Genomic DNA, 15,871 nt, shown 5'->3' on the forward strand with positions numbered 1-15,871 from the left:
AATGCTGTAAACAGAATCTACAGGACAGTGGTTCCCTCTACAGCACACAGATTCCGACCAGGCAGGCTTCAAATACATAATATTGGAAGGGAGTTTTTAAGGGCTTACATTGTTGTGCCATGAGGAGGCACTTAAGGCCAAGATAACTAAAGAACAGGATGTGCCATGGGGACATTGAATAATCATTTTTAGTATACTGAGTGGTTCCACTTCCAAGTTGAAAATTGGCAGACATTTTCAATCAAGGGACTCCCAGTCTGTCTGGTGTCATCATACAACACATTGCGGTCAATTTCATTGCCATTTCGGCCCTTTCTGTGGCGTCACACTGAGTTAAGCTGAATGCACCAGAAAGGAAGCTAAGAATGCAAGGAAAAGTGTATTTGATTTCAATAACGGTGATAGCTTCATAGCAGTATACAATTTTCTCAGAGAGTGCTCATGATGTAGGGCCACACAGGTTACTAAGGATCTGATTATGAGTGGACCGCTGTCCACCAGCACAATAACAAGTACGGTGGTTGGACTGCCACTGGACCGCTGCTACTGCCAGGATCCTTTATCTAAGGGTGGGCGTAGTGGGCGTAGTGGCGCTTCGTGAAGCTATGCAAAGTGGGCAAAACACTACGCCCACCCACGCACTTCGCGTAGCCCCACTACGCGCCACCCGCCTCCCTCCCGCCCTCCCTAAATGCTTACAATAATTGATAAAATAATTATAAAACCACTTACCTTGTCCTGCCGCGTCTCCGGGGCTCCTGCTCGTCATTGCGCCGCCGGTGCGCGTGTCCTGGATGCTAATGCGCATGCGCGGGCGGCCGCGCATGCGCATTACCATCCAGGAAGTGCGCGCCGGCGGTGCAATGACGAGCAGGAACCCCAGGGACGCGGCAGGACAAGGTAAGTGGTTTTATAATTATTTTATCAATTATTGTAAGCATTTATGGAGGGCGGGAGGGAGGCGGGTGGCGGGCAACTTCGCTACGCCCACGAAGTGGGCGTAGTGTTGCCTGCTTCGCCTACCTTGCAAAAGGGCGAAGTAGGCAACACTACGCCCACTTCGTGGATGTAGCGAAGTTGCCCGCCCACCCTTACCTTTATCCCGTGATGGTGGAGCAGCAGTCACAGAAAGTAATATGCTGGGGATGCTGCACCGGCACCGCTGAGCATTTTACTAGTTTCCTCACTGTTTCCTTCTCCTCCTCACAATTTCCCCCTTTTCATGGTGGTGAGCCCACCATGAAAAGGGTGTCAGTGATCAGACAAGGGGGGCACTACGAGGCCGCCTGTGAACTCTGCGTATGGGAGTGCATGCAAAGGGGCACATGTTGTGCCCCCCTTTATTTTTGCACCCGCTCTTCCTGCACGTTTGTACATTTATGTCCGCCCAGGAAAGGATTGTGGTGCTCCTACGGCAGTGCGTTTATAAGGCTCTCCTATGAGCCTTAGAAAGGCACTGCCGTATGATCTGCAATGCAGGACTGCCAACCAGAATTACAACTTGTAATTCGGCAGGAGTACTATATATAGGTTTGGCAGTCTTGGAGTGGGGGATTGGCCTGGCGGCCTGCTCCAAACACATAATCAGGCCCTGCGTTATTTGGGCACCTCAAAAGTCGAACAGCTCAACGGGTAAGAAACAGAGGGTGCATAAAGTAGTAGAATGTAGTTTTACCCTGTTGTGACAAAGTAGCTGGAGCACTACTATAATACTGAGACAGATCTTGGGAGAGGGTTTTAAATATTGCTTTAAAAGGAGTTAGAAGAGGTCTGGGGAGAGGAGGTGAAGGAAATTGGTTTGGGCGTTTGAGGAAGAAGCATAAAAAACGTAATTTCTCAAATTACTTAAAATACGTTATGCGAACGATTAATGTAAATTAATTATATTTATTTGTTTTAAATGTAGAACAAAGAAAACACTGCTACAAAACTATTAACTTCCGTTTAATTAAATATTTAATTAATTTAAACATATACAATTAAATTACTTTTATTTTTTTTAACCCATAAAAAACTGATTCCTACCTCAAGTGAAAACCTATTTTTATTATGCATTAATTATTAATAAAAAAAGATGTATACAACTAACTAAAAGCAATTTAACTATATTTAAAAAAATGGGCATTAAGTTTTAAATTGACAAAATATATTACAATATTCTATAACTAAACAACAACTGTGTACTATTGTGTTTTTTAATATTTATTTACAGGTTTAACTGTTTTAAATAATTTAATTTAATTTATCATTATTTCCAACATGAATTTATTTTAAGTCCCTGCCTCCATTATTTTCGATGGGAGAAAGTAGCAGTATCAGTGGTTGTCCGTGTGTGGTGCTGGACGTATTGTAGATCTGAGCTGGAGTAATATATTACAGCTTTGGGCCCCTTTTTTGGCTGAGGTATATTTAGAAGTGCAGTTTGTGAATAGCAATGGGCTTACTCTTTTGTGAGTGGGTGCATGTTACTTCCTAAACACCTCCCTAATTCCACCTAAACACCTCCTTACTCCTACCTAAACCCCTACGTTTTACAGTAGTAGGTATGCCCCTTTTTGAAAAGCCACTTCCCCTGGTCCCCCCCACATTTACTAAGTAGAAAACTAACGTGTGAGGATCTGCCCATAGACAGATAGAAAAGATGGAGGCGGAGATTTATAGTTGTAGGTTTGTGAATAGCATTTAGTAGTACTTTAGTAGTGCTATTGCAGTACTAATAAAGTACTACAAAATGTAGTTTGTGAATAGGCCCCTTTATCTACATAGAAGCCCACTATAGATTAAGCAGAACAACTCCAGCACCCGTCACTACTGAAGGATAGTTGTTTTTAGTTCCTTGCAACCTTGTACAGGTAAGGAAAAACAGACTTTACAGGTCCCTGACGTTGCCCCCATGCTGATTTTAAAACATTGGAGTTTCGGGGGTCCACCAAGAGGTGAGAATTGCGAGAGGTGAGGATGTGAGAGAAGGAATTATTCTTAAACTGCTTGTTTGAATTAAAGGTGTCGGGTACATTTTCTGTCTGCTGCAGAGCATTTGTTGAAAGAAGCTGGTGCATATGCATATAACTTATAGGACACCTTTTCATTTCTAAAAATTTTGAAGTGTAAAGCATTGAAAATAGCATTGTTTGATGTAAGCTAGTCCTACGTGCTACATATTTGTGTATGTTAGTGACTTAGAAAGTCACAACAGGGTGCTTTTATTCACATAACTGAGTGTCCCTCACAGAGGGCATAAAAACGAACGTCCATATGCATTTTCCCTCTTCAAAGCCTAAATTGGAGGTCTGCAAAAACAGGATTCTCTGTGTACCAAGAGTGGCATGGGCCTCAATGTAAGCAATGAACGATGTCTCTTTCCCCTGGGCTGTTAGTAAAAAGACCTATAATTGTGGTCCAGCCAGGCCCCAAACTCACCTGGACCCGATGACACTGCACTTGCTGCAATATAGCTATGGCCCCGACCCCATCAGAGTTACTACCAAATAGACTCAGATATAATATAAGGTGGGGTGTTTAAATATCGATTACAAAAATATAGTTGTCAAAACTATAGTTGTATAAATATCGTTTACATAAATATCGACTCCCTATACCTAAACAGGTAAGTACATAAATATCTACTCAAAAATAGCGATGTAATAAATATAGATGTTAAAAATATCAACTTTTTTAATTAATAAAAATTACATTAAATAATTAAAAAATATAAGTATTATTAACAAAATACATTACATTACTTTTATATTTTAACTATTTATAACAAATTAACTAAATTTATTCTTTATAAACTTAATAAATGTGTACATATGCATATATTTAACACATAAAATTATATAACAACAATAATACATACATTTAATAAAAATATATAAAAAATTATTAGTGAAAACATTTGATAGCGAAGGGATAAAAATTGCTATTCCCACTCTACTGAGTGACACAGTAAGGAAAGCGCTGGATAGCGTAGGGGTAAAAATTACTATTCCCACTCCAGAGGGTGCAACAGTAGGGAAAGCGTCGGATAGCGTAGGAGTAAAAATTACTATTCCCACTCCAAAGGGTGCAACAGTGGGGAAAGCGTTGGATAGCGTAGTGGTAAAAATTACTATTCCCACTCCAGTGAGTACAACAGTAGGGAAAGAGCTGGATAGCGTAGGGGTAAAAATTACTATTCCCACTCCAGAGGGTGCAACAGTAGGGAAAGCGTTGGATAGCGTAGGGGTAAAAATTACTATTCCCACTCCAAAGAGTGCAACAGTATGGAAAGCGTTGGATAGCATAGGGGTAAAAATTACTATTCCCACTCCAAAGGGTGCAACAGTAGGGAAAGCGCTGAATAGCGTAGGGGTAAAAATTACTATTCCCACTCCAAAGGGTGCAACAGTAGGGAAAACATTGGATAACGTAGGGGTAAAAATTACTATTCTCACTCCAGTGAGTGCAACAGTAGGGAAAGCGCTGGATAGCGTAGGGATAACAATTACTATTCCCACTCCAGTGAGTGAAACAGTAGGGAAAGCGCTGGATAGCGTAGGGGTAAAAATTACTATTCCCACTCCAAAGGGTGCAACAGTAGGGAAAGCGTTGGATAGCGTAGGAGTAAAAATTACTATTCCCACTCCAAAGGGTGCAACAGTGGGGAAAGCGTTGGATAGCGTAGGGCTAAAAATTACTATTCCCACTCCAGTGAGTACAACAGTAGGGAAAACACTAGATAGCGTAGAGGTAAAAATTACTATTCCCGCTCCAGAGGGTGCAAAAGTAGGGAAAGCGTTGGATAGCGTAGGGGCAAAAATTACTATTCCCACTCCAAAGAGTGCAACAGTAGGGAAAGCGCTGGATAGCGTAGGCATAAAAATTACTATTCCCACTCCACAGGGTGCAACAGTAGGGAAAGCGCAGGAACTCAAAAAAAATAATAAACCATCTGTCTAATTTAGTATAAAATGTAATGTAGATTATAAACATATTTAATATATACATTTAAATGTATTATTATTAACAAACACCTACACACCTACAATTAATTACTCAATTACATTTAATATTTACTAATTAATTATTGATTAGTATTGTTTTTTCAAAATATTTACATATTTCATTAATTGACAGCTTTCACACCATATACACTTATAAACACCACTACACAAACTAAAATTTATTTACTCTTTTAAAAATAAAAATTATTGAATTATAATTAAGTAATCATTAATTAATTAATTATTCAATAAAAATGTAATTACTTCACTACATTTTCACTTAAAAATTCCAGTACACACACCTTAAATTAATTAAACAATTAACATAATTATTTAACATAAATAATTATCAATTAACTAATTGAAATTAATTAACGAATAATTATTAAACCATTTATATTCAATTAACACATTAATTAATCAATTATTTTAATATATTTAAATTACTTTCCACCCTATTCCCCTATAAACCCACAACCCGCTACGGAAATATTAACACTAAATTCAACATAAAATACATTATTAACTAAAAAAATGCTACAAAATATAATTAATTGACAAACAATACTCATTAAAAACACTAAATTACTTATAATTATTAAAAAATCGATATTTTTGTAATCTATGTTTTTGTAAACGATATTTATTACAACAATATTATTGTTATCAATATTACTTACCTGTCTGTCGATATTCTGGTCAAACTATATTTTTGATATCGATATTTCTTCTTGTCGATATTTTTGCGGCGATATTAATGTATCTCGATATTTTCCCGTCGCTATTCCCGCACTACACCATAATATATACAACCAGTCTTCGGTTTTGAACCAAACACATGCTCAATTCTGGGGGTAGTAATTCCCATTTTAGCACAGTATGAATTAAAAATCATAACCTTCAAAAGTGCTGTTGGATGTCACACATGGCAAGCATGATTTAGCACCATGGAATTAATGTTTCTGGAACAGCCTATTTTAGTGCTAGGTAGGTATAATAGTAAAAAGTAAGGGAGACATATTGCACTCCAGCATGAACTCTTAATGCTGCAAGGCCTCAGAAATTCTGACCAGGTCATGCAGTCACTGACAATGCGTGCCTGGTCGTGACCTGGGTGTCTCAAAGACAGTTCACCTATGCTACTGAGGGGCATTCAATCAAAAAGGAAATGCAATAATTTGCTGGTGCGCCATCGGGACTGTGGACAAAGGCAACATAGGGCCTGATTTAGAGTTTGCCAGACAGGGTCCGCCACTCCTCAGTTAGAGTCAGGCAGACCATAAGTATTCCGCTGACGGAGCCTCAATGGGCTCTGTAGATTAAATACTTCTGCTGACAACCTGTCTGAGTAGGGACTGTTGGGGGAAGGACTTTAAACCCTGAGCTATATTTAAGGTGGATGGTGTAAAAGCGTTTTTCCTGTCCATCACCTCAAGGAAAAACCTGGTGGTAAAATTTAGTTAAAAACAATATAACCCCAACATCCTGGACGAAAACTCTCAGGGCGTGGGGGCTACTAGCTTTTTTTTTTTTTTAAATCTTGCTTTGGGAGTTGGTTTTTGAAAAGCAAAAAACATTTGAAAAATGTAAAGGCCGGCAGTCATATCTGATGGTACCCTCCATCCAATTTTTCATACATTGACGGGAACTGCCATGACAATGGTTTCTGTCAGTGCAGAGTGTTGTCTGCATGGCTGGTGGACAACTCTAAGGTTGGGAGTCTGCCAAACTCTAAATCAGACCCATAGATCTTTACTATTCACTAGGTAACATACTGTGATGTCTTTCTTGTGTTTTCATTATCAACCTAAAGATCATTTGACATCATTTCATTTGATGTCATTGTTATGCTACTTAACAATTTAGAAACCTAAAAAATCCTACCTCAATTGGTCACAGACTGTTGGCAAATATGGTACTGGCACCAGGTGCATTGATCCTACCAAGTCTTAGCCTGCCAGAATACAGAGAGAAGTACACGGGGAACCCTATTTCCTTCAGGCTATCCATCTTCTTTCTTTCCTTATGCTTTTCTTTTCTTTATTCCTTCTTTCTTTCTGTCTTGCTTTTTTTCTCTTTTCCTTCTTTCTTTTTTGCTTTCTTTGCTTCTTTTTTCCCTATTTCCTTCTTTTTTGCCATTCCTTTATTCTTCCCTACTTTCTTTTCTTCTCGTATTCTTTCTTTCTTTACTTTCTTCTTTACTTTCTTGTTTAACTCTTTCCTTTCTTCATTCTTGCTCTTTCTATTTTCTTTCTTATTTGGTTTATTTCCTTTTTCTTTCCTTCTTCCTATTTTTCTATCTTTTTTCCATTCTTTCTTTCTTCTTACCTTCTTTCTTTCCACCTTTCCTTTTTTCATTCTTTCTTTTTTGCTTTGCTTCTTTTTTTGCCTTCTTTCCTTCTTTTCCTGCTTTCTTTATTGTTTGCATTCTTTTTGTTATTTGCTTTCATTCCATTTTCTTTCCTCCATTACATTCCTTTTTATGCACATCTATTTCTTGCTTTCTTTACTTTCCCCCTTTTTTCCTTCCTTCTTCCTTTTCTGAATTTAGTGTTTCTTGCTTTGTTTTTTGCCTTTTTACTTTTCTTCTTTCTTTGTTTTTTACTTTCCTGCCTTCCTTCCTTCCTTCCTTCCTTCCTTCCTTCCTTCCTTCCTTCCTTCCTTCCTTCCTTCCTTCCATCCTTCCTTCCTTTCCTCTGTCTTTCTGTTTTGTCTTCTTTTTTCTTTCATTCTTTCATTTTCTTTTCCTTCTTTCTTTATTTGCCTTCTTTGCTCTTTCTTTCTTTTTCTTTCTTTCTTTCATTCCTCCCTTCTTTTCTTCTGTCTTTTGCCTTCTTTCATGTTTTCTTTCTGTCTTGTCCTCTTTCCTTCTTAGTTTCTCTGTTGCCTTCTTTCTTTCATGACTTAGTTCCCTTTTCTTTCCTTATTTTTTGCCTTCTTTACTTCTTCCCTCCTTTCTTTCATTTTGAACTTCCTTCCCTTTTTGGCCCCTCCCTTCCTCCTTATGATTTTGCCTTCCACCTTTCCTTTCTTGCCCTTCTTCCTTTCTTTTTTGTCTGTACTTCTTCCTTTTTCTGTTTGCCTTCTTCCCTTCCTTTCTTCCCTTCTTTCTTGCCTTCTTTCTCAAAGGAGAGGGTAGCAGCCAATGCCAGACAGATTGATTTTTTAGATCGGTGCTAGCCAACACCTTTTGATTTTACTAAAAGTTTGTATAACATAGTCACTTATAGGGATTTTCAGCCCGACTTCATCCCTTAATCTTTGATTGTGTCATTCACATTTTCCTTCCACCCACTCCAGCATGCATCAAGGGGCAATGTTAGCCCAATGCAGCCATTGTCGGGTTTTACTGTGAGTTATAGCGTGCAGCCCTTTCACAAGAAGCACATCCATATGTAAGGTAGTTCCCTTCAGTGCCGGGTGTACCATGGTAATGAGTTTTTTTTTTTGAGGCCAGAGAAAAACTGTTGTCCTTTAGCTATTAGTTTTTTTTAGATTTAATGAGGGCACGCCGGCTTCCTGAACAATAACATTTTGCAAGACCATAACAAAACAAGAGTTGCAAAAAGTGTGGCAGCCAATGCCAGACATATTGGCTTTGCCAATGCTTGCTTCCTTATGGGGGAAATAATTCCTCCTTACGGATTTCCTTGTGAAAGCCTTATTGCTGGACATTTAGATCTTGTAAATCTCTCAACCGATTTCATTCTGTTTAGCAAACATTTTTATTACATTGAAACACTAGTTAAAAATAGTTCCTATCACTACATGCCAATACATTACATCTTAGGAATTTAACGCGACTTTACTTCAGTTCATTTTATTGCAGTAAACGTTAAATTTTACGTTATACGACAGGATTGGGTTTCGGTTTTTTTTTTCAACCAAAGCCCAGACAATACTCTGAGGCTTTGGGCTTGCTCATTTCAAGTTGGATAAATGAATGCATTCCCAAAACTGGGGCCGGCGTAAAAATCAGCCAAGAGCGAAGACCCTTCTTTACTTTCAATGAATCACAGTTAGGGGAAATTGAATGTGTGAGCTCATCTGGGTTAGCGCATCAAAGCTTCCGAAAATGCCTTTATTACTCCATTGGAGCTGACTTCCTGACGGATGCATGTCATGGCCTCAGTCACCCTAACAAATAAACATTGATTTACGAAGACAGGGCACTGGCGACTTGCAGAGCGTTAGGAATGATGCATATCTTTCAGCACTCTCCAGGGCCATGGTCTGCAGCCTAGATTTATGGGTAAAATAAATCAGTCCATCTGCTCATAATACAGCCTTTTGACAAATGACCCAAGCGATAGTTCATTTAGGTCCTTTTATAGGTTTTTGACCTGCTGGGACCAACAGTTTCTGTGAGTTAGAAAATGTGTCTTTTGCATACCAAGGGGTGCTTTAACATTTGTTTGTAATGACTTATTTGCTGCTTAGTTCATAACCTAGATAAATCAGGGCTGTTACAGTGTGCCACTGTAAAACAGTCTTTACTCTGTGTACCATATGGATTTATTTTTCTGTTGAGTATTTTCGAGTTTTAATAACTTTTAGGTATCAGAAATTTGGAGCCATGCACTGCCAGGATCCTTCATCAACAAAACGTTCTCGTTAGTGATTGGTCTATTTAGAGTAATCACCAACTTAGTAGAAATTCAACAGCAGCCAGGAGGGAAAAAATTTGTAGGTTATGAGACACAAGCATGCTGAAAAGAAGAACATCCACAAACATTGGCATGGACATACTACAACAATAAACATAAAGACTCTCATTAAATATTCTCTTTCATATTGCTTTCATGAGAGTTTTTGTGCATTTATAAAAACCAATGCAATGTTCAAGTAGTGGACTAGTGCATAGCTGGTAAGGCAATGTGACATTTAATAATTATGTGCCTTGATTTGCCTAAATGTTATTGGGGCATATTACCAACAACTAGCGATATTTATCTCTAAATGGGCTTAGCGAGTTTTTTTTATCGCCAAGCATCGCCAGATATTATCGCAGAGATAACGTGCTATTGGCAACGTTTATCTCTGAAGCAATAAAATATCTGGCGATAGCGGCAAAATGCGTGAATACCGCTGAGAATACAGCGATATTCACACATTAACGCCAATGGGGTTTTAGCCATAATATCCACCTTCCATTGGATATAATGGCTAAGAACTGGTGTGAGCAGGCGTTAGCTTTTCGAAATATTCGCGCTTAGTGCGAATATTTCCATCGCTACCCCTGCTTTGATAATAGGCGATAGCGATGTTAGCGACTGTTTTTAGTCGCTAAAAGGTTGGGAACGCCCACTTTGCATGTCATTAGCGATAAATATCGCTGAAATGCAAAGCGGGCCCCAAACCGCTCGCTATCACCTAAAAGCTGTCGCTAACTGATGTTAGCGACTGCTTGCTAATAGGGCGATGAAATTATCGCCGCTTAGCGGCCAGAAACGGACGCTAAAGTGGCGATAATTTCATTTCGCCCACCTTGATTATATGCCCCAATGCTCACACCATTAAGAATATGTACTTTCAATGTATTCCCATGACAAGAATTCTTATACAAACCTGCCAGAGACCGATTTGATTCTACTAGGAATACTGTCCGATTTCCTGCTGATTTTGCTGCTCGTTTGTACTTAGAATAATTCTCCACCTTTCTTAATATTCAGTGTTGCTCTATCACTGAGAGACTGCATGGCAGTTACTTTTTGCATCTGCACTTCATGATTTCTGTATTGCACCTTTTGAATTTTGTAATACTCCTTTCTAAATTGTTCACTCTAACTTAAAACTCACTTAACGTGTCTGTTCTTAATTAAATGTATTTTATTTTGATACGTTGATTGGTGCCTTGTCTTGTGACATATTGCCTCATCAAACTGAGGTTTATCGCACATCCTGATTCATCCCCCTGTGGGCGTATTATTGAAGGGACTTTTGGGGTGTAAGAATGTAGGTGTTCCCAACTCCCACTGTAGCAGAGGATGGTTGCAAGGTAAAGGCACTCCCCATCTCCTTTTAGGGATTCGGTTTTGCCCTGTCAATAGCCTGGTTCATGAAACAGTGGATTTTCCACAGAGGGGATTCTTTGGCATTTAGTACTCCTTATGCAGTGGTGCTGTACCTGAGGAAAAAGAATTGTAACTATCGATACAGCTGGGTGATTCTTGAGATTGAGAGTGCTCAGTGTAAAAATATTGCATTCTGAGAGTTGTAGTTGAGAACATGTCACACAGTAACAATGCGGTGCTTACCTTGTAGCCCGCACTGTTTGCTCTGCAGAGACGATATGGACCCAACTCCATGTCACCTACCTTTCTGCTTGTGACTGCTCTTATCCATGAGGAAGATTGGTAAAAGCTAGGGAAGAGGACCTGGTTTGGATATCATTTTAGTCGCCCTCTCTGGTGTAGACATCAAAAATTAAAATGAATGAGAAGTCACTGAGTGTGATAGTGCTTTTTCCTGATTACCCCTTTCTTATAATGTACGAAATTACTATAACCCTAACGTCTCTATACTCTACCTGAGATCAACTATGTATGGTTGCTGTTTGCTTTCTTGTTTTGTACAGTTTTCGGATTATTTTGGATGAAAATAATGGTGTATTGACTAAACCTAAATCTCCTAGCGTAACTGCTATAAATGGACAGTGGGTTACTCCAGATGCCTCGCCTATGTTTGAAATGTTGACGGATGTTGGGCTCTATGTGTGTACCTGGATTCGTGACTGACATGAATATACCTCTGGTGACAAGGATGTGCTTTTTCCTATAAAGTGTATCTTTACAATAAGAAAGCTAGATTTCTTGGGGGTGTGGTAAACACCCAACAGGAATGGACACCTGACGAGAGTGCCCCATGTTGATAGACTGAGAAATCATTGGGAAATCCCAAGCTACAATGATGTAATTGACTTCCTGCCTGATGACTGATTTTTGGAACCCACGGCGATGTCTGTTTTGGCTGGAGGAGTTCAGAGGCTCATAACCGCTTCTGAAGGCTGTGTTGTCCTAGTCTCCCCACAAACACAGAGCTACCCAAAATGGTGCTGAAGACTGAAGAGCACTGCAAAGTTTGCTAGACACCACAAAGTCCTCTGAATCGGTTACAACTTTGCTTGTGTGTTTCTTAATGGCATTCCTACTTTTTTCTGCAACCTCTGCTTATGTATTGCACCCCTGGCTAAGCATAAGGCAGGATCGAATTGTCAGCACAGAGACAAATCATTATCTGATGCTTATCTCACTGTATGACTCACGCTAACTGGCATCGTTTTTAAACGTTATACAAATATTTGTGATTCTGCCTCCAACTATCTGGCTGATATATGGTTGAGATCTGGCACAAAATCTCCACAGCAGAGCTAAATTTGTTTAAGGTGAGTACCTGTTGTTTATACATTTTGCACCTACGATTGCTTTATGCTTCACAGTGTGGTGGCAATCTTAACTCTTCCATGAAATTGCTTTAATTTTTGCTGAATAAAATTATCTCATTGTGTGGGGCAGGAAGTCACAGTTCTCTACGTCACATACCTCTAACAATATATGCTGACTACCACCTGAGATGAAGAGGAACACTTACCTCTCTTTCAATACGGGCCGAATAGTCATTAAGACTCACTCTCAACTTAGCTGTCAAATCTAGTGATCCTGATTACTAATACTTTTACCACTACTATTCTCTGTTGGACCAGACACTGCCTCTTCACATACCAGTACCTAGTGCTCAGTATAATTGACTTACATGGTGGTGGACTCTAAAGAAAAAGACCAAAGAACCATCAAAGAATTATGAGCGCAGAATCGGGGTCAAACACAAACAGTTCCCCCTCTCCCAGACCCCTCAATAAAAAGAAAACAATACCTCATTGGGAATATTGAGATCATCTTGCAATTCCTCTCTTCACCACATGACCTGCCGCAGTTTATAAAGGTGAATACAGACTGTCTGCAATCAGAAATTGTGGGCTTGTGGCAAGATGTCAAAGCACTAGTGAATACATTGGAAGAGGCGAAGTCCAGAATTGGGAAAACGGAAGATATCCAAAATACCTTAATGAAAAAATATTACTTTATCACACCAAAAATGGAATCCCTTGAATGGGAAATAACTGAATTTGAAGACAGAAACAAGAGAGGCAACCTGAGACTCTTTGACCTACCCAAAAATTGAAGATGATACAGAATCTTTCTTGAACTTAGCCCCCTCAAGTTTTGGAGACCCTGGGGCATATTACCAAGAAATAGCGATATTTATCGCTAAGCAGGGTTAGCGGCAATAATTTTATCACCGCGCTTCGATGATTTTTATCGCTGAGATACCTTGCTATTATCAAGGTTTATCTCAAAAGCGATAAAAATTATGCGAAATGCATGAATATCGCTGAAAATTCAGCTTGGTAATAAAGCGATAGAATTATCGCCGCTTAGCGGGCGAAAACGGCCGCTAAACCGGCGATAATTCAATATCGCCACCCTTGGTAATATGCCCCTCTGTTCTTCAAAGATTTTGAAATTGAGAAAGCACACAGGATTCCACAAAAACACCTCTACATTATCAAAGCCGAGATCCCTAATCAGGCCCCTAAGGTATCACCATACTGAACTTATACTGGAACATATGAAGAGGATAAAAACCATCAACTCACAGGGACAGCAAAATCGGAATCTCTCAGGACTATGCCAAAACTGCAGTTGATAGTAGGAAAAGGTTTCTGGTATTTCGGCCAGATCTGAGATTCCTGAACATTCTCTTCTTCCTTGATGGCCTGGCAAAAATGAGGATCAGAGATGAAGGTCATACCTCTAGAAACCTTTGTAAAAGGTTTATTAGACTCACGAATGTCTCAATATCAGTACTCCGGTGATATATTCTTATTGAGAGTAGTGTCTTTCCTTCTGAACAACATTCACCTAAATCTAATTTCTGCCCCCTGATATGCCTGCATATTTATTAGCTTAAGCCGCATATGCGTCTTTATGCATTAGAACACGTGGGTGATGTTTCACAACAAACTCGTATATGTCTAGCAGACACTTGCTCTTCAATGTCTTCACTCCAAACTTTCCAAATGGAAATTTCTAAATGGGGTCTCATACGCCTATGGGGAGGTTCCTCTCATAGCTCATGTTCTGAGTCTTTTTAACTTTGTTGACACAGTTTTATTATCTATGTTGTTTGACATCACTAACATTTTTCAGGATGTTTTTTGCAATTTGGAATGCTTTATGTTGGAATCCAAAGAATAATTGCTATTGATTACTTGGTATTATGTGCATGCTCTTTCAGCATTTCCTGTCTCCTTCTCCCTCAGTTGTGCTTCCTGTGGTTTGGTCAAATGTTCGGTCGAGGCCTACATGGCCCATGTTTCTCCCTTTTTGGAGTTGGGGAGGTTTCTGGGGAGGGAGGGGCTCGAGTTGTAGAGCGGTCTACTTTTGTTTACATGATTAATGCAATACCACTGCTTTGTCTCTTTTCTTTCATTTTCTTGCTCTCTCCCTCTCTTTTTCCTCATGCTTAAGTACTTCTTTTGCCCTATTTCTTTACTTTGGTTTTGCAATTATACTATTATGCGCTCCTTTCTCAACAATGTTCCCTTCGATTGTGGAAATGTCCCTTCAAGCATTTGCTCCCAGATGCTCTGCATTAGATGTGTAAATGCTACTTTGAGTTTCTTCCTGTCTGATGTCTCTCACATCTCTTAAGATACTGTCGCTTAATACAAGAGACCTCAATCACCTGATCAAATGAAGGAAAATGTTGGATTATTGTCATAAACTAAAAGGTGATATAAATGTACTACAGGGAACCAGAGCAGGGACATCAGAGTCTCGTAGTAACCAACATTCTTGGGTCCACAACAGTGCATAATCTCCTATGGTGAACAATACAAATGCAGTGTTTATACTGCTTTGTCTCTTTTCTTTCATTTTCTTGCCCTCTCCCTCTCTTTTTCCTCATGCTTAAGTACTTCTTTCGCCCTATTTATTTAATTTGCTTTTGTTTTGCAATTATACTATTATGCGCTCCTTTCCCAACAATGTTCCCTTCGATTGTGGGAATGTCCCTTCAAGCATTTGCTCCCAGTTGCTCTCCGTTGAATGTGTAAATGCTACTTTGAGTTTCTTCCTGTTGATGTCTCTCAGATCTCTTAAGATACTGTCTCTTGATACAAGAGGCCTTAATCACCTGATCAAATGAAGGAAAATGTTGGATTATTGTCATAAACTAAAAGGTGATATACATTTACTACAGGGAACCAGAGCAGGGACCACAAAGTCTCGTAGTATCCAACATTCTTGGGTCCACAGCAGTGCATAATCTCCTGTGGTGAACAATACAAATGCACTTATATCTAAGAAAGCTTAATTAACTCCTGATACTGTTACCCAGGATGATAATGGTAGATGGCTTATTTCCAAAATAGAAAAAATGACATGTCCATTATTGTCATTAATATCCATGCCCTCACTGCTGACGTACTGTCCTTTTTGACCGCAAAAGGTAATAAACTAAGGAAGCTACTAAACAACAGGAAGGTTATTTTAGGAGGAGACCTTAATCTCCCATATAACACCACCTTCGATAGACTTTCACCTTGCCCCTATAAACCCAACAGCTCACACAATCAAATGCACAGAGTATGCGATACCAATGACTTGGCTGATGTTTGGAAACTCTATAACCTGACCGGCAGTGAATTAACCTTCTACTCTCACTCCTACAACACTATGTCCAGAATAGATTGCATACTAAGTAGTAAGAAACGAGTTCACTCAAGATGCGACAACCCTAATATAGAACCAATCCGATCACCCTAAATATCACAATATTCAAATCTTCTATTAAGAGTAGTTCATGGAGAATGAACAATGCCA

Source organism: Lissotriton vulgaris, chromosome 3_1, assembly GCF_964263255.1.
Source record: "Lissotriton vulgaris chromosome 3_1, aLisVul1.2, whole genome shotgun sequence".
Classification (NCBI taxonomy): domain Eukaryota; kingdom Metazoa; phylum Chordata; class Amphibia; order Caudata; family Salamandridae; genus Lissotriton; species Lissotriton vulgaris.